We start from the raw sequence: 19,795 nt of genomic DNA, 5'->3' as shown, positions 1-19,795 counted from the left end.
TTGAAAGACTAAGACATTATTCAGATATACAAGGCATGAGATTTCATTCTGTTTATAAAGAATTGTATTCATTATTATTTAAAAGATGATGAATGCATTTATCAGATTAAATGATGTTATCAGGAATTAAAACTTCTCTCATTGAGTATTAAATATAGTTCACAGTACTGATAGTTTGTCTATATAAGTCTGTTAATATTCTGAGAGAACATTGACCTTTAATAGATATCAGGCATTTTCAACTGTATTAAACTGTTGTTAAATTCATGACAGTGAATATTCATTCTTGATTATAAGCTTGTTAAGTGCTTCATAATTAATACACATTCATCAATCTTCATCTGCATTTTTCACAAATAGATCTGGGAAGTCTTACACACTTGATAAGAGTTGTATAATATCACATTTTAGAAGGTTGATGATCTGACACTTCTGTTCTTCAAGATGCATTTGTGACAGGGGATACGCATTCTGATTGGCTGGTTTCACATGCTTCATGTCAATCTTATATACAAATCCTCATTTCAGCAGGAATTTTGATGAAACATCTATTTAAAAGACTTTTTCATACTTCTTCAGAAGTTTCTTCATACACTTATTCTCTCATATATTCTTTATCTTGATTTCCTTCCTTTTGAGGTCTCATATGACATACAGGATACTTTCAGATGAGATCTTGTAAATCATTCTCTTTACTTGTTAATATATAAGCAGATTTAATTCTTCTATATCAGAGACATGAAATGTTCTTCTTATATCAGTTGATAGAATTGTATGCACTGTTTTCTTTCTATCAGTTAACTGTATATAACACATATATCATTAAATCTGCAGATTGAACTTTTGAAATCAATCAAGTCTGAGAATAAGGTTGTATTTCACATTCTGCAGCTCTTACACTCAAATATAACAAGATCATTCTTCAAAGTATAAGACAACTCTTACTCTTACAGATGATACTAAATAATGATTATCAGATAATCTTATACATTGAGAATTATTCACTCAGCAGATCTCTTTCAGTCTTCAGATTATATAATTATTAATATATTATATGAAAACTTCTGTGTTCACTAACACTTTTACAGTCATCTCTTGATTCTTACTCAAGTACACTCTATATATTAATATTTCAGATCATAAGATATTGAGATAAGTATTCACTTCTTCATTCTCATCTGTATCTCATTCAGAAGCCTGCTTTCTCTTAGTATTTACAGAATTCAGAGAGTCATCTAATACAGACATTTCTTTCACTTTGAAGACTTTTCACAGAATATCAGTGAGTATCTCTGAGCTCACTGATTCTACTAGTTTTTTAACTCTCTTACTTCTCTTGACTGTGTACACTGTGTATAATCTTTTACATTATAATTTTAACATCGCAGTTGAAGCAAGCTCAATACTCACAATATCAGGATTTTCACTCAGAGAATCTCTTTTTCAGAGAATTCAGTACTTTATTAATAGTATTCAAATGTAGATTTATTGTATCTAAGTGTGTGAGTTGTGTCATAGAAGTCTGATTACTCATTCTTCACTGAAATATACTTAATTACAGTATCTTCTATTACAGCTGAGTCACTTGTTTTTATATAATAAGAATATTATATGCTTCTTTCACTGTATCTAATTATAAGCTTAAGTATTTAAATTTCAATCTTAACTCAGATATAAGATCTTGAATGAAGATCTATAAACAGAAAGATATTAAAAGCTTCTCATTTAATATAAGATAGTATAAGCTGAAGTGTGTGAAGTATGATGTAAGATCACTTACTTATTTACACTCAGTGAAGCATTTATAATACTTATCTTATATATTTACTTTCTCATAGTTGTGCAAGATTTATTTGAAAAACTCATTTTATATTTATAAAAATGAATACTGCTTCAGATCTGTAAGATTCATCTTTTCATCAGTTATTCATAATAACTTCACTTTTTCATATAGGAATGTAACAGATCTTAAGACTTGTTGAAATTTCATTAACTGTCTGTCTGTAAGTTCATACTTGAATTGATGATAGATTTAACTCAATAGAATGCTCATTCTGCAATACAAATGAGAATCCTGAGCATATTGTAATGCACTGTGCATTATACAATAGTCTCAGAGCCAGATTGAAAGAGAAGTATGATCTAAATCAATTAAATATGAGATTCTTATTCTCAACTGAGACAGGAATTAAATACTTAATAGACTTTCTATCAGAAACTCAAGCAGCTACAAGAAAATGGCTAAATTCAGAATTATCTGAATATGAAGAGGAGGAAATTAACCAGATATAGTCTGTTAAAACAGCTATATACTATCTTTTAATAATTTGTTTTCTTACAGTCTTTCTTTACTTTATCTTTTCCTTTCAATTCCTTTCTATCTATCTATTTAATGTGTCTATCTTTAAGACTGTGTTCTCTTTTCCTTTGTCATGATATTGTCAAATGGTTTCAAAGTATCAGAAGATGTTAAAACACTGCAATTTGTAAATGGTTTTTGTATTCTGGGCTGGAATTTTCTGATTTTGCATATCTGAAATTGATGAATGTATAATAGTTAACTTTACAGATATAGGAAAAACCCTGGGAACTAAAAGTTCTCAGGTAGATGTCATAGTCTCTGACTGCATACATCTATAATTCAAGAATAATAATAATAATAATAATTCATACTTGAATCAATAATATGATTGCATTTCACTTAGTCAGCTGATTACAGCATCATTTTTTCAGTTATTATTGCAGCTTAAAGACTTCAGCAGATTATCTGACTTGATATATTTTATACTTGAATTCTTATCATATGCAGCAGTCTCAGATAATGTGTATACTTCTGAAGAGATTATGAACAATTATGATAAGATCTTCAGATTCAGTACAGTTATCTATCTGTATAAACATTCAATCTTCTAATGCAGAATTATAACCCGGTTTTCCCTATTCTTATTAATAGTGATGATTGTGTCAGTGAAGCTCTTTATAGTGAATACTTGATCTGCAGATTATATCAATTATTGCTTAGCTTCTGTCTTAATCTGCTACTATGTACACAAGGCTTCAATCTCATTTAGAATTCTTATATGTATACAGAGTTTCACTTTCAATTCAGTGATCTCAGCTACTTTTCTTACTGCTTTAAGTAAACTCTCTGAAAGATTCTGCATATCTTTCAGTTCAAATAGCAGAGAAGAGTGTTGTTCATATTAACTAGAAAAGATGTTCATTTCAGTGGCTTTTCATTGATTGTATAGTGTCTATCATTCTATAATCTCTGATTTCTGTTTTCTATTATCATTGTACAATTCTGTTAATAGTCATCCCTCTTTTATTCTTCTGAGTAGAGAGTGAACTTCTTTGAATCTGGTTCATCACTCTCATTCCCTTTCTCACACCTTATTTATTCACATGTGGCATTCATCTGAGTATGAAGTTTTCTCTCAACAAGTAGAGCAGTGTTAATCAGATGCTCTTTCACTCATCACTCTTTATATGCTATCTTTTGAGACATTTTAGAACCACTCTGACATAATAACTATAAATTGCTTTATAGACAGAATTATCACATTCTGAAGAAGTCTGCACTTATTATCAGTTTTTAGACATACTATCAGATGTGATTCAAAGGTTGCTTGAGTCAGTATATAATTCCAGATGTACACTGGCTTCTTATATACATTATAATAAATTAATTAGTGACTGCTATGACCCCTTTACATTCGTAAGCATGTTTAGAAGCGGCCGCGTTATTATCCGGCGGTCGTACGTTCTTTCAAATCACAAAATGAATTTAAATTGAGAAGTGAAAATGATGATCTCATTTTGAAAATATAATAAGAGTAGAGAGTGAGTCTTATTAAGACAGTATAAAACTACTATCTAATCTTAATACTAGGTACTAAGATTAATTAAATTTATAATAAAACTATTAAATATTCTGATTTTAATTTCAGATATGATTAAACAGTCAGTCTAACTATCTTCTCTATTACTATTACTATCTCTATTATCTTTATTACTCTCTTACTCTACACTCTCTTATACTCTGTATCATTTCTATCATCTCTATTACACTGGCTGCTGAGATCATGAATTTCACATTTAATTTTATTTAATCTGATGTCATACATTTCTTGATATGAATCTCACTGAGACTAATCATTAAAAAAACATGCAAAGTAACTATTTATCAGATCTCAAAATGAGATCATGACTGAGAAAGAATAATCAAGTGATTTCATTTGATTTCATTTAGTTTTATTCTCAGTATAAATTTACTATTTTTAGAGATTTTAAGATTTCTTTTAGACTATTGTTAATTTTTTAAAAAGTAACACTTTTTCATAACACTCAAATAAGATTTAAAGTCATTTAAAGCAATAAAAAGAATTTAAATTGAAAAGTGAAAATCATAATCTCATTTGAAAAATGTGATAAGAGTAGACAGTAAGTCTCACTGAAACAGTATAAGACTACTATCTAATCTTAAAACTGTGTAATGATATCAGTTAAATTGATAATGAGACTATCAAATATTCTGGTTCTGATCTCAGACACGGTTACACAGTTAGTCTAATCTCTATTATCTCTTTCTTCTCTTTCATCTCTTTCATTGCTTTCACTTTTTTCACTTCTTTCACTCTCTATTCTCTCTACTTGTAAGAAATCTCGCTTCTCACGGATTCCTTACCTTTATTTCTATCTCTTATGTAATTAATAGGGTTAGCAGCTCTTGACTATATACAACTATACAGACTAAAGTTCATAACTACTATTTATAACTCAGCTTTAATACTATTGTATATTTAATCTCTATATTTATTATTCTACTGTGAATACTTCTAGTAGCTATTAGTATATATTATATCAAGCTGTAAATATCTGATTAATCATTTATAAGTACTTATTATTATATTTGAAGCTCTGTCAGTCAGTAATCATCTATTATTGTAATTCAAAGGTTGCTTGAGTCAGTGTACGATTACAGGTGTACACTGGCTTCTTATATACATTATATTAAATTAATTAGTGGCCGCTATAGCCTCTTTACATTTATAAGTATGTTCAGAAGCAGCTGTGTTATTATTCAGCAGTTATATATTCTTCTGAACTATATTCTCTCTCACTAGATTCAGTCAGACTCATGTGATCATGATGTAAGCTGCTCTCAGAGATGCTTTTACTATTTGTACATTACTCATTCACTAATATTTTCATTCTTCAATCATTATCTCTGTTATAATCATTATTGAATATTATTATCTCATACAAGATTCCTGGCTCTTTTTCTCTCATTATATTCTTTTCAATCTATCTATCTATCACATTGTACACATTTCTGACAATGGCTCTCTGTTTTCATAACAAGGGTTGTCATAGTGCTTATATCAGGCAGTTTGTTAGTAGTAAGTGTAACATATTATGAAACATGATCAGGACTTGTTTTTCTTCTAACAATTGTCAGAATGTATTATCATGAATAACACATCTTCTTCATCTTCTTATATGCTCTTGATTCTTTTCTTCTCAATGAATATCTGATTGTGTTTTTTGACATAATTTTATATGAATACAGATGCTGATATGTTTGTTTTTATTCATGTAGAATCTTAATACATTGACAGATCTGTGTTCATCAATGATGATGAACTCAATATTGAATTGTTGATTGAGAACTTGAAGAATGTGATAATGAAGAAATTATCTATGTCTTCTTCTGCCTCTTCTGTTTCTTTCTCTGCTGCTTCTCTTCAATCTTCTACACTTGCCCCTGCATCTGGTTCTCCCGCTCCTGCTACCCCTGCTTCCGCTACCTCTGCCCTCACTACTTCTGCTCCCGCTACATCTGCTCTCTCTGCCTCTGCTGCTTCTGCTGTCATTATCAGCTCTCCTTATTTCAAGAAGATGTTGCATAGGCTTGATAAATCATGTTTCTCAGTGTATACACTCTCACTCTGTTCATCAAGCTCTAGACCAATTTATTGCATGAAGACTGTGTATAACATAACTATCTGAAGCTCAGTCACAGACACTGATTATTATATTCATTTTAAATATTTATAATGAAACAATTATATATTCATATCACAGAATTACTTCTCTTCTCAACAGTATTAAGAGTGTAAGTCTGTTCTTTTTCATCTTCTCTTCTAACACTAATTTTTCTAGAAGAAATTGTTATAAGTTTTATTATATATAAGTTATGTCTCAGCTTCTGTAGATGTCTTATCTGTTCAGATGATTTTTAAGTAAACTCATTCATCTTATCAGAATATTCTTATCACTGAATCTTGAATCAGAGCTCATAATTTCACTTCTCTGAGTTAATAATTTCTTTAATCTGATATTCTCTTTTACTCTTTCATACTTCATGAACAGAGTGATGAGTCACAGAGTTCTCTTGTAAGAATTTCTTATATTTATGAAGTAAAGAGATATAAAAAATATTATATATCTGCAACTCAGATAGCAGTTTCAATCTATAGAACTGTAAACTAACTTTGTCTATAATTTTATAACACTCTGTCTATAAGAGATTCAGCTTCTTACTAGATCTCTGTATAATAATATTTTCTAGACTTTGTCACACTCTATTATCTTTTTAAAACTCTTTATAATATACTTAGCATTATACTATCTCTTTTAATACTCTTGAGTCTTTCTGAAGAATTCATGAGCTTTCTTCTGAATATTCTGAATTCTCTCAGTCTGTTCACAGACATTACTACACTCTATAGTATACTCTTATGAGTTTATCAAGATTATTCATAGATGAGTCTCAGTGAGTATCTCAATGACAGTTTTATCTGTACTGACATACTTTGAGTTATTATATATAAACTCTGTAAGTAATAATCAAAGTATTCAGTTATTTTAATTATAATTAACAAAGTATCACAGATACTGTTTCAATATACTTATTAGATATTCTATCTGATCATCTATCTGTTGATGAAAAGTCATACTTAGATCTTATAAAATCTTCAGTATAGTTATCAGATCAGATCAGAACTTCTTTATAAAGATTAATTCTCTATCTGAGATAATATTCACAGATAACTTATATACTCAGATCATATTACAGATAAAGATATAAGTCAAATTCTTTGACTTTAAATTCTTATGAGTGAGTATAACGTATGTCATCTTAATAAAGTAATCTACTATCACTAGCACACTGTCAAAGCAGACATTATATATATTCTTACTTTTAGAGAGACTTATAAGAGTGTTTATTTCTAGCTATTCTCAAGATTTCTGTAGAATGAGTAAAGAAGTAAGTTCATCATATAATCTGAATCACACTACTCATAAATTCTGATAAATAGTATAAGAATTCACTATCTTCTTTATAAGTTCTTATGTCTTCAGTTTGAAGTATTTTCTTATAAGCAACTTATAAGTTCTGGTATCTGAAAAATACTTTACTAGAGAAGAGTCATGATATCTTTTAATAGATTCTATATATAGAAACTTATTCACAGATATATAAATTCAGCTCTCTCTTTATAAGAGATTTTTAAATCTCTTTAACTCTTTATTTCTACAGAATTAATCTCTGTTATAAACAGTTTCTGAATATACTAAGTATATTCATTCTTTTATTATAGTTCTGACAATCTGAATAGAAGATGTTGTAAAGACTTATACTCTGTTTCTTCTTATATCAGATCTTTCACAGTACTTCACAAAGTCTGTAAATTGTTCAGATTATAGATACTCTCTTCAAGAATCTTCATAGATATTCTCACAGTGTTAACTCTCAGTGTTATAGAGAGTAGTTATACAGACTTCTCTTCTCTCTCTTCTCTCTTCTCTTATAGAGAATTAAGAGACTCTTAAGTTAATTTCTTTACAATACTCAGTTTAAGTATTTTATAAAGCTTTTCTATTTTCTCTAGTCTCTCTATGTCTGTTACTCTGATCTTCTTGACATAGTCAGATCTGTAAGAGAATCTGTCTACTGAGTTCTTAGTTCTCTTATTATACTATATTTTAAATGAGAATTCACTTAGTTTCTATACTCAGAAGACCTGCTGCTGTGAGAGTTTCTTAATTAAAGTAAACTGTTATAAGCTGTTATAATCAGTTTTAATAGTAATCACTGTTAAAAGGCTCTTGAAGTAGTGATATTAGTAATACAAGAATTTCACTAGTATAAAAAGCTCCTGATTGTGAATGTCATAGTTATTCTCTACATATTATATCTTTCATGAGAAAAAGATTACTGAAACTTAGTTCTCATTTAACTGTAGTTATGAGACTATTTCTGAAATTATAAAGAAGAAGATATCTGTCTTCAATCTGATTAAGAGTAAGAGATCAAAGTGAAACAGTATTATTATATCTATGAATATCTGTTTCAATCTTATAAAGACTCTGTAAGCTTCTGAGATAAGAAAGTTCTCACAACTCTCTCTTCTTAATAGTCTTTTCATTCTTCATTTATAGAATAACTTCTTCTTACTTTCATTCTTCAGCATGTCTGCAAAAGTTAAGAAGATTCTCATAAATACAAAGATAAATTATCTATAGAAACTTACAAAGTTCAGAAAGATCTGAATCTTATGAATACTAGTTAACTTTAGTTATAATAGAATAGTCTTAACTTATGAAGATTTCATCTGAATATTATTCACAATAATTACATATTCTATAATATTAATTCAGTGAGTACTGAAGTTATACTTTGTAAGCTTAATATACAGTTCTATCTTATCTAATATCTTTAACATAGTTTGTATATACTCAGTGTGTTCTTTCTTTTTCACACAGTATATTATCACATCATTCAGATATATTACTATAAATATATTCAGATATACACAAAGTGTTTTATTAATGAAAGACTGAAATACTGCAGAGACATTAGTTAAATCAAGAGATATTACTAGATATTCAAATAATCTCAGTATAGTTCTAAAGAGAGTCTTTTATTCATTCTCAGACTGTATTCACAGCTGTGTCTATATATTGATTATATTCAGTTATATGAACATAATAGCTTCTGTGAGATGATTGATTACATTCTCAATCAGAGACAGAGAGTAGTAACTCTTTATAATCTTGAAATTCAGATCACAGTAGTTTATATACAATGTGAAATCTTTATTCTTCTTCTTTATAAATATCACAGAGGCTTCTGCAGAGATCTGTGAAGATGAAATAAAGTCATTCTTCAGATTCTTCTTCATACAAGTCTACAAGACTTCTGTCTCATAGTGAGAGAGCTTATAGATTAATTCTCAGAAGAGTTTCTACTGTTCTATTAAATCTATTATTAGATTCTTCTTATAGTGAGATAAAAGCTCAGCTGTCTTAGATTAACTGAATATCTCTGTGAGATCTCAGTATTTCTCTGATATTTGAATCTCAGTTTTTATAACTGCAAAGTTCTCAGACATCTGTAAAGTTATTATATAGATAAGCTTATCTTCTCTAATTCACTCTACAGTATCAACTGATTCAATGTTTATATATAAGTCTATCAACACTGATTGAAAGTATAAACCTGACTTGCAAACAGCTATATGTAGATTGTGTCTTTGAAGTTATACAAGTGTCAAGTACATGTTATCTGTGATATTTATAATAATTATAGTTTTCACAAATCTTCTTCAAGTTCTGAAGAGATCTTACAATTCAAAGATTACTGTTATAAGTCTCTCAGCTCTGAGATCTGAGTTCTCATACTCTGCTTATTATAAGAGCAGATTCTCAGTTTTCATTACTCAGCTTATTTACTTTATAAGCTTTAGAGACACTACAGTAACCTGAGATCTCAAGCATATTAATACTTTTTATACTTGTAGAGAAGTAGTATCACAGCACAGTCTCTTCTCACAAGTATATATTTTTATGATAAGAGTAATAGATTCAGATATCAGCTTTAAGACTGATAAGAAGACTGTTAGTAACTCTGTCTATATCTTCTTCAATTTCTATTTTAATTTATCTGAACAGTTTATGCAGAGATATTCTGATTTAAATCAGATAAAGTAGAGACTCTTTTTCTTAATCTCTCTGTTATACACTCTGCTTACAGAAGCTTATAAAGCTCTCTCTTTCTACTTAGTAGTCAGACATAAATCTGTCTATATCTTATTATCTTTTCTCAGTAAATCTATTCTCTGTTATTCTGATTCTCATAGAACTGATTAGTTATTCACTGTTCACAGATCTATGATTCTCACAGTGATCTATAAGTAGTGAATAAGAGTTATCAGTTTCTTCAGAATCAAGAGCTTAGAGTCTTACTCAAAGAGCTTATTCTATATATCTTTATTCAGTCTCTTTATAAATATCATTATTCAGATCTTGTTTCAGAGCTCTATTTTCACAGATCTTAATTCATATTATACTTTTATAAAGTACTGTGAGTAGTCTTCATTAGATTTCTCATCTATTTTTGTAATATTAATAATTATGACTCATATATTCTCTGTTCAGCTTATAGAGTCTCTTAACTTATTCTTTAAATAGATCTTGAGAATAGATTAGTAAAATCTCTCATAATTATTCTCTAGATAATTCAGTCAATTCTTGACTTCAGTATAGTAGAGATCTGTTATTATATAGATAACAGTTTCTTCATCTTTTATATCACTCAGCTGAGCTTATAAGTCAATTTTAAATACAATCTTATAAAAGTTTTTATAAATTATGATTCAGTAGATAATCTTAAGCAGTCATAGCTAATGAAAGTTTCTTTCAATTCATAGATATCTCTGAAGTTTATATCTAAAGACTCAGTTTAATAGTATTTACAGTCAGTAAGTATTTCTTATAGAAAAATAGCTTAATTCTATAAGAGATGCTCAAGAATGCTCTTCACTAAGATTAATTCATTTGTAAATTCAGAGAGTTTCTTCATCACAGATGCAGAGAATGATATTCTGTAGATAATTAATGAGTTCTCTGAGACTTCATCTATAAGAGTTATTTATAATTCAGATAACTGCTTCTGAGTGTCTGCAGTAGAGTTTATAGAGATTGAAGTATACAAGTTTCTAGTTCTTTCAGCTATAACAGACAGTTACTAAGTGCCAGAGCTTGAAATGTAAGAATAAGTACTTATAGACAATTATTCAGATATTGACAGCTTGATATGATATATACTGATAGCTACTAGAAGTATTCACAGTAGAAAGATAAATATAAAAGTTAAATATATAATACTATTCAAGCTGAGTTATGAATAGTATTCATAAACTTCAGTCTATATAGTTGTGTGTAGTCAAGGGCCGCTAACCCAATTAATTACGTGAGAGAAATAGAAGTAAAGAATTTGTGAGAAGCAGAATTTCTTACAGTTACATTAATTAAAGAAAAGAGAGTTTTCACTCATTTATTTTTTACTCAGTTGTATATTAAATTAAATAACTTCATAATCTGATTCTGATATTTCACTTGAATTAATAAATCAGTTTATAAGTCTGTTTTGAATTAGATTTTATGATATAAAAGTGAAATTTATAATGAATTTCTATTTCATACTTTTTTTAAAAAATGTTTATTGATCAAACTTGTTAATTAAATCTATTAAATGGTCAAAACTTTATTTAATTAATTTATCTACTTTTACTGCTTTTTTCCATTCTGAATTTAATCACAGATAATATGTATTGAAATCTTCTGCAATTATAGAGTTTTTTAATGAAGTTATATTCAAAAATCCTCTATTAATTATGCAGATAGTGTGATTCAAAGATTACTTGAGTCAGCGTATAATTACAGGCGTACACCGGCTTCTTATATACATTATACTAAATTAATTAGTGGCCGCTATAACCTTCTTTACATTTGTAAGTGTGTTCAGAAGCGGCCGTGCTATTATCTGACAGTGATATATTCTGCTGAATCACATTCTTCTCCATCAGATTCAGTCACACTCATGTGATTATGATATAAGCTCTAGCTTCATGCAGATTAGCACAGTGCTAGCATTCATGATTATACAGTCTATCTCTGATCTGGCTAGTATTCTTCTCACAATCTCACAAAGAAACTTTCACTATATTACATCACTTATTCACTAACTTTTTTCATTCTTCAATTATCTTCTTCATTATCATTATCAAACATTATCATCTCATTCAAGATTTCTACTTCTTCTTCTGTTCAATATCTTCTATTTATTCATCTATCACATCATACATGTTCCTGGTAATAGCCTCTCATTCTCACAACAAGTGTCATTATAGTGCTCATATCAGAGAGTTTGTTAGCAGTAAGTGTAATACATTATGAAACATGATCAGAACTTGTTTATCTTCTAACAATTATCAGAATATACTATCATAAATAGCATATCTTCTTCATCTTCTTATACACTCTCAATCACTTTTCTTCTCATTGAGCTTCTGATCATGTTTTCTGACATGATTTTATATGAATGCAGATACTGATATGTTTATTTTTATTTATATAGAATCTTCACATGTTGACAAATCTGCATCTGTTGATAATAGTGAATATCTCAATGTTGAATCATTGATCAAGAACTTGAAGAACATAATAATGAAGAAATTACTCATATCATGTATAACTGAGTGTTCTGTGTTCTCTTCTGCCTCTTCTGTCACTGTTTCTCCCTCTGCTGCTCTCTCTTAATCTTCTACACTTAACCCTGTTTTCAGTTCTCTCACTCTCACTACCTCTGTTTCTGTGACTCTCACTCTTACTACTTCTGCTCCTTCTGTCTCTGCTGTTACTTCTGCTTTTATTACCAGCTCTCTCTGTTTCAAGAAGATATTATACAGACTTAATGAATCACAATTCTCAGTATGTACACTTTCACTCTTTTTACTGATCTCTAGAATAATTTATTGTATAAAGATAGTATATAATATAACTATCTGAAGCTTAGTTACAGACATCAATTATTATATTTATTTTAAGTATTTATAATGAGATAATTATTCATTTATACTAGAGAATTATCTCACTTCTCAACAGTGTTAAGATTATAAGTCTTTTCTTTTTTCATCTTTTCTTTCTAATACTGATTTTTCTATTCTGACAGAAAATCATTATGAGTTTTATTGTATATAAAGTCATAGTATTCACAGACATCAAGAAGCTTTTTATAACTGTTAAATTCAATACTATAGATATATCTGATCTGATAAATATCTTCAGAATAATTGACTCATATCAGCCTATTCTCCAGCATTTATCATGCAATGTTGTGATGCAGATGAAAAATATTCATGTTTTCAGAAATGAGAACACAGATGTTATACTCTTTTACATCTGCAGATATGAGGCTTATATACCTTGTCTGAGATATTATCATGAAAATGAGCTGTTCACATAATATGTTCTGCTTCCTGTATTTCTCTGTGTCTCTCTCTCTCTTTCTGAGAAGTCTTGTATGTGTTGTAATTACACATACAACTCTAAGGTCAGTGAGTGTTTATTCAGTAACTGTTCTTATCTCTGATTTTGTGATTTTATACACTAACAATGATTCTTAGTTGCTTCAGAATCAGAGATTATTTTAATCTCTAAACATAATAACACTGTCAAGACTATCTTCTTCTGCTCTTAAGCTTCTCTCATTATTCTCTCTTTCTTCTCTGCAGAGAAGGTTGTATGCAAATCAAGTTATAAGTATTCAGTCTCAGATGACTTCTGCTATCATTGATTCAGTTCTGTATCTTCTTTTTCTTCTGTTTCTTTCATCTTCATTCTCTCTGCTCTGACTTCTGATTCTATGAGTTTCATACTCTTCTTCAATTTTGTTACATGCATGTATACACATTTCTATATTAGTATTCCAGTCAATCTTGTGATAAACACTATTAATGTTGTACACAGAGTGATAGAGAAATCAGAGATATATACAGTGTTATTATAAGAGCAGCTTACAGCTCTTGAATCTCTTACAGATCTCAAGTTTTAAGATTTTCTTCATTTTTGACATTTTTCAGTTGATGTGATGTTGAAAATAGATTAACATGTGATGTATAAAAATGAATGAGACATGTATAATAACATTTGTCTTTTTACAGTCAATTCTTAAGATTGATGACTAATTCATTGTTTATTCTCTTTTCTTACACCTTTGCTTTGTCTGCTAGTTACCACTCTTACATGATCTCTATATATTACAGTATTCAGTGACTAGGTTCAGCAGCTTTCATCTTTTGTAATTCTGTCTCATATATTATACTATCTCTCTTCACTCACTCAGACTTCTACAGTAAACAGCTCATTGAAACTAATCTTATCTGATCTTTGAGCATTCTCAGACATGAAGATGACTTAATCTCATATATCTGCAAATGTTTCAGATGCTTCATTCTCTGTTATCACTGTGATTAAACTGATATAAACAGTTGAATTCAACTCTGAATTTCTTTTTCTTCTGTAATCTGACTCATATGCAAGTCTGCTACTTTGAGACTGCTCTTTACTGTGTTACAGCTACTATCTGCAGTGCATTATCATATGATAAGCTACAGGCTCATTACTTATTAAAGTGTAGTGTTTATCTGATTTCTTCATTACTTTTCATTCTTTTCTTGTAATTATGAAAAGATTGAAATAAGTGAGATTATCTGATTTGTAAGTATCTATGATTTCTCTTACTTTGTGAGACTTTTCAATTATAAGTCTCTTCTTTTTCATTACTAATTATAGTGCTGTAGATGATTATAATCTACTCAGATCTTATATCTTTATCTTCATAAGATGTAAATCATTTATTAAGTTGTATAAGACTTATTCCTCTGGTTTCTTCAATGTGTATATTCTCAGAGAATGTGATTTGAGTATTTTATATAGCTTAAATCATATATATTCAAACTTCTCAGAACTCTTATTATATATAAAAACTTATATTCTTATGTTGAGACTTAATTTCTTAACTAGTGAGTTCTGTATTCTTTTTGATTGAATTGCTTGATTCAGAAGTAACTTATTAGCTTTTGCATGTGTGTGACTGATCTCTTTCAATCTTGATTCTGTGTCTGTAACTGCTGTGTCTGCAACTGCTGTTTCTGCTGTGTTCACAATCACTGTTTTCTTTCTCATCTTTCTCAAAGCATTCTCCAGAATGTGCGGATGCAATTCAAACAATGAATAGAATAGTGAATACTTAAAGACTGCATGCTGCTGAATTCATGTGAATAATAGTGCCTGACCAAGATATTCATCTCATAATCTCATAGGCTTGCTCATCAAATATTTCATCAGCATGTTACTCAGGATTTTATTCAAGTATTTCATCTTCTCATTCATCTGTGAGTGATATAATGTTGTTCTATAATGGCTTGTCTGTACCTGACTTATAAAATGCCTCAATTCTTCTTCTATGAGGTTTGCATCATTGTCAGTTAGAATCTCACACAGCATTTCATAGTTGATATAGATCTCATTATATAGAAACTTTATCATCATCTTCTCTATCATCTCTGAAACTTCTTTCACAACTGACCAGCTAGTAGTATAGTCAATAGCAGTGATTATTCAACAATTTTCATTTGACATTTATGATAATATGTCTATGAGATTCACTCTGCATTATTTAAACAGTTATATTATACATTTCATCTGATATTATACTTTCTTACATTTTAATTCTTTCTTAAATTCTTTTGCAACCTGATAATTCAGACACTTGTGACTATATATCTGAATGTTCTCAGTCATGCTTGATCAGTACACTCTTGATTTAAGTACACTCATAAGTTCAGAGCTTTCTCAGTGACTGACTTCCTCATGCATGTAAGTTATTAAGTTATATCTAAATAAATGTTTCAGATAGAAAGCTTTCACATATTCTAGATTACAGTAAAGTACAACATCATTTTTCAATTTTCTCAGTTTAAAGTTCAGAAGTATCTCTTCTATCACTTTTATAAGATACTTATCATCTGACACTTTGATATTCTTTAAGTGAGAGATTATTATATTCACTCATTCTGATTCCTTGCATTCTCTTAGTGTATTTAATGCAAACTTTTCTTTTATCTGATTTGCAGAATTCTCACTCATGAAATCAGATCTGTAACTGATTACATCAGACATCACAGTGTCTGAGTTCTTTTGATATTTAATAGGAAGATTATACACTTAAAACTCTGAGATTCAATGTGCTAAGTATTTGAAAGGTTTCATTATCAATTATAGATAGATAAGACTTTCATGATCTGTGATCACTGTTGTCATATACCTGTTATTAATATATCTATCTCATAACATCAGTGTGTACTTAATCACTAGCAATTTCATTTCATATACTGAATAATTGAGCTCAGTATCTGATAGTTTCCTATTATTATATATCACTGAGTGCAGCTTGTCATTCTTGCTTATCTGCAGAAGAGTATCTCTGATAGCTCATACAGATGCATCTATCTTGATGTAGAAAGGTTTGTTACAATCTGATTGAATAAATACTGAGATTGTTATCATATGTTCTCTCAGTGTGAGAAAGACCTCTTCACACATAATATTTTAGATAATTGAATAAAACTTCTTCTTTTGCAGATTTGCATCTGTTTCTCTTAAGAGATCTGAAAGTGATACAGATATTTGTAAAAAATCCTTGATAAATCTATGATAATATGAGACTAATTTGTGATTCGGAAGAACGTACGACCGTCGGATAATAACGCGGCCGCTTCCGAACTTGCTTACGAATGTAAAGGGGCCATAGCGGCCACCAATTAATTTCGTGTACAGAATATAAGAAGCCCGCGTACGCCTGTAATCATACACTGGCTCAAGCAACCTTTGAATCACATCTGATAGCATGTTTAAAAACTGGTGAGAAGCACAGGCTTCTCCAGAATGTGACAATTCTGTCTACAAAGCAATTTGTAGTTATCATGTCAGTGTGGTTCTAGAATGTCTCAAAAGACAGTGTATAAAGAGCAGTGAGTGAAAGAGTATTCAATTGATGCTGCTTTGCTTGTTGAGAGAAAACTTCACACCCAGGTGAATGCCACATATGGTATGTGAACAGATGAGATGTGAGAAAGAGAATGACAGTGATGAACAAGATTCAAAGAAGTCTGCTCTCTACCTAAAAGAAGAATAAAAAGAAAGAAGTGATCATCACCAGAGTCATAAAATGATAACAGAAATCATATAACAATATAGTGATATAATAATATAACAATATAATGATATAGTGATATAACAATAGACATTATACAATCAATAAGAAATCACTAAAATGAATATCTTTTCTAGTTAATATAAACAACACCCCTCTCTACTATCTAAACTAAAAGATATGCAGAACCTCTCAGAGAGTTTACTTAAAGCAGTAAGAAAAGTAACTGAGATCACTGAACTAAAATCAAAGCTCTATACATATACAAGAATTCTAAATGAAATTGAGATCTTGTATATACAGTGACAGGCCAAGACAGAAGTCAAACAACAATTGACATTCACTGCAGATTAAGTATTCACTATGAAGAGCTTCACTGATGCAATCATCATCATTAATAAGAATAGAGAAAACTAGGTCTTAGACCTGCAGTGAGAGATTGAACATTTACACAGATAGATAACTACACTGAATCTGAAGATCTTATCATGATTATTCATAATCTCTTCAAAAGTATATATATCATCAGAGACTGCTGTGCAGAATGAGAATTCAAGTATGAAATATATTAAGTCAGAAGATCTGTCAGAGTTATCAAGCTTCAATAATAACTGAAAAAATAATACTGTAATCAGCTGACTAACTCAGATACAATCATATTATCAGATTGAATGAGAACTCACAGACAGAGAGTTAACAGAATTTCAACAAGTCTTAAGATCTGTTACATTTCTACATAGAAAAGTGAAGTTATTATAAATAATTAATGAAAAGATGTATCTCACAGATCTGAAATAATATTCATTCTTATAAATATGAAATAAGTTTTTCAAATGAATCTTACACAACTTTGAGAAAGTGAATATATAAGATAAGTATTATAAACACTTCACTATGTGTAGATAAGTGAGTGATCTTATATCATACTTGACATACTTCAGTTTACACTATCTTACATTAAATGAAGAGCTTTTAACATCTTTCTGTTTATAGATCTTCATTTATAATCTTACATCTGAGTTGAGAGTAGAATGAAAATGCTTAATCTTACAATCAGACACAGTGAAAGAAGTATATAATATTCTTATTGTACAGAAATAAGTAAGTCAATTAAAATAGAAAATACTGCAATCAAGTATATCTCAGCAGAGAACAGATCATCAGATTTCTACAACACAAGTCACACATCTGAATATAATAAATCTAGATTTGAATGTTATCACTAAGCACTGAATTCTCTGAAAAAAGAATTCTCTGAGTGAAAATCTTGATATTATGAGCATCAAGCTTGCTTCAACTGCAGATATTAAAATCATGATATAAAAGATTACACACAGTGTGCACAGTCAAGAGAGTTAAAGAACAAGCAGAATCAGTGAGCTCAGAGACACTTGCTGATATTCTATAAAAAGTCTTCAAAGTGAAAGAGATGTCTGCATTAGATAATTCTCTGAATTCTGTGAATATTAAGAGAAAGCAGGCTCTCAAATGAGATGCAGATGAGGATGAAGTTAACATCTATCTCAATGTCTTAAGACCTGAAATGCTAATGTATAAGAGACACTTGAATAAGAATTGAGAGATGACTGGAAAAGTGTTAGCAGACATAGAAGTATCTACACAATATATTGATAATTATATGATTCAAAGACTGAAAGAGATTCACTGAGTGAAGAATTCTTAATATATAAGATTATTTGATAACTAATATTTAATATTATCTGCAAGAGTAAAAGTTCTCTTATACTTCAGAGAATGATCTTACTATATTTGAGTGTGAGAGCTGCAGAATGTGAAACACAATCTTATTCTCAGACTCAATTGATTTCAAAGATTCAATTCACAGATTCAATGATGTATATATTATATACAGTTAACTGATAGAAAGAAAACAGTTCATACAATTCTATCAACTGATATGAGAAGAACATTTCATATCTCTGATATAGAAGCATTAAATCTGCTTACACATTAATAAGAAAAGAGAATGATTTGTAAGATCTCATCTGAAAGTATTCTGTATGTGATACAGAATCTGAAAGTGAAGGAAATCAAGATAAAGAATATATGAGAGAATAAGCATATGACAAAGCTTCTGAAGAAGTATGAAAAGATCTTCTGAACAGATCTTTCACTGAAATTGCTGCTGAAACAAGGATTTGTACATGAGATTGACACAGGGGACACAAAACAAGTCAATTAGAATGTGTACCCTCTGTCATAAACACATCTCAAAGAACAGAAGTGTCAGATCACAGATCTTATAGAATATGGTCTCATACAACTCTCATCAAGTGTGTGAGACTTTCCAGTTCTATTTGTGAAAAAGACAGATGAGAAGTGACAGATGTGTATTAATTATCAAGTACTTAATAAGCTTATAATCAAGAATGAATATATACTGTCATGAATTCAATAACAGTTGAATATAATTGAAAATGCCTGATATCTATTGAAGATCAATCTTCTCTCAGAATACTGACAGATTTATGTAGATGAACTATCAGTTCTGTGATTATATTTAATATGTAATAAAGAAAGTTCAAATTTCTGACAATGTCATTCAGTCTGACAAATATGTCTGTCATCTTTTAAATAATGATGAATACAATTCTTTATAAACAGAATAGAACCTCATATCTAATATATCTCAATGACATTCTAGTCTTTTCAAACTCATACAGTGAATATCTGAAGTAACTTGGAAAAGTGTTATGACTCTGACAGAGT

Source organism: Blastomyces gilchristii (assembly GCF_000003855.2).
Source record: "Blastomyces gilchristii SLH14081 genomic scaffold supercont1.1, whole genome shotgun sequence".
Taxonomy (NCBI): Eukaryota; Fungi; Ascomycota; class Eurotiomycetes; order Onygenales; family Ajellomycetaceae; genus Blastomyces; species Blastomyces gilchristii.
The sequence above is the reverse complement of the archived record's forward strand: the minus strand, read 5'-3'. Positions refer to the sequence as shown.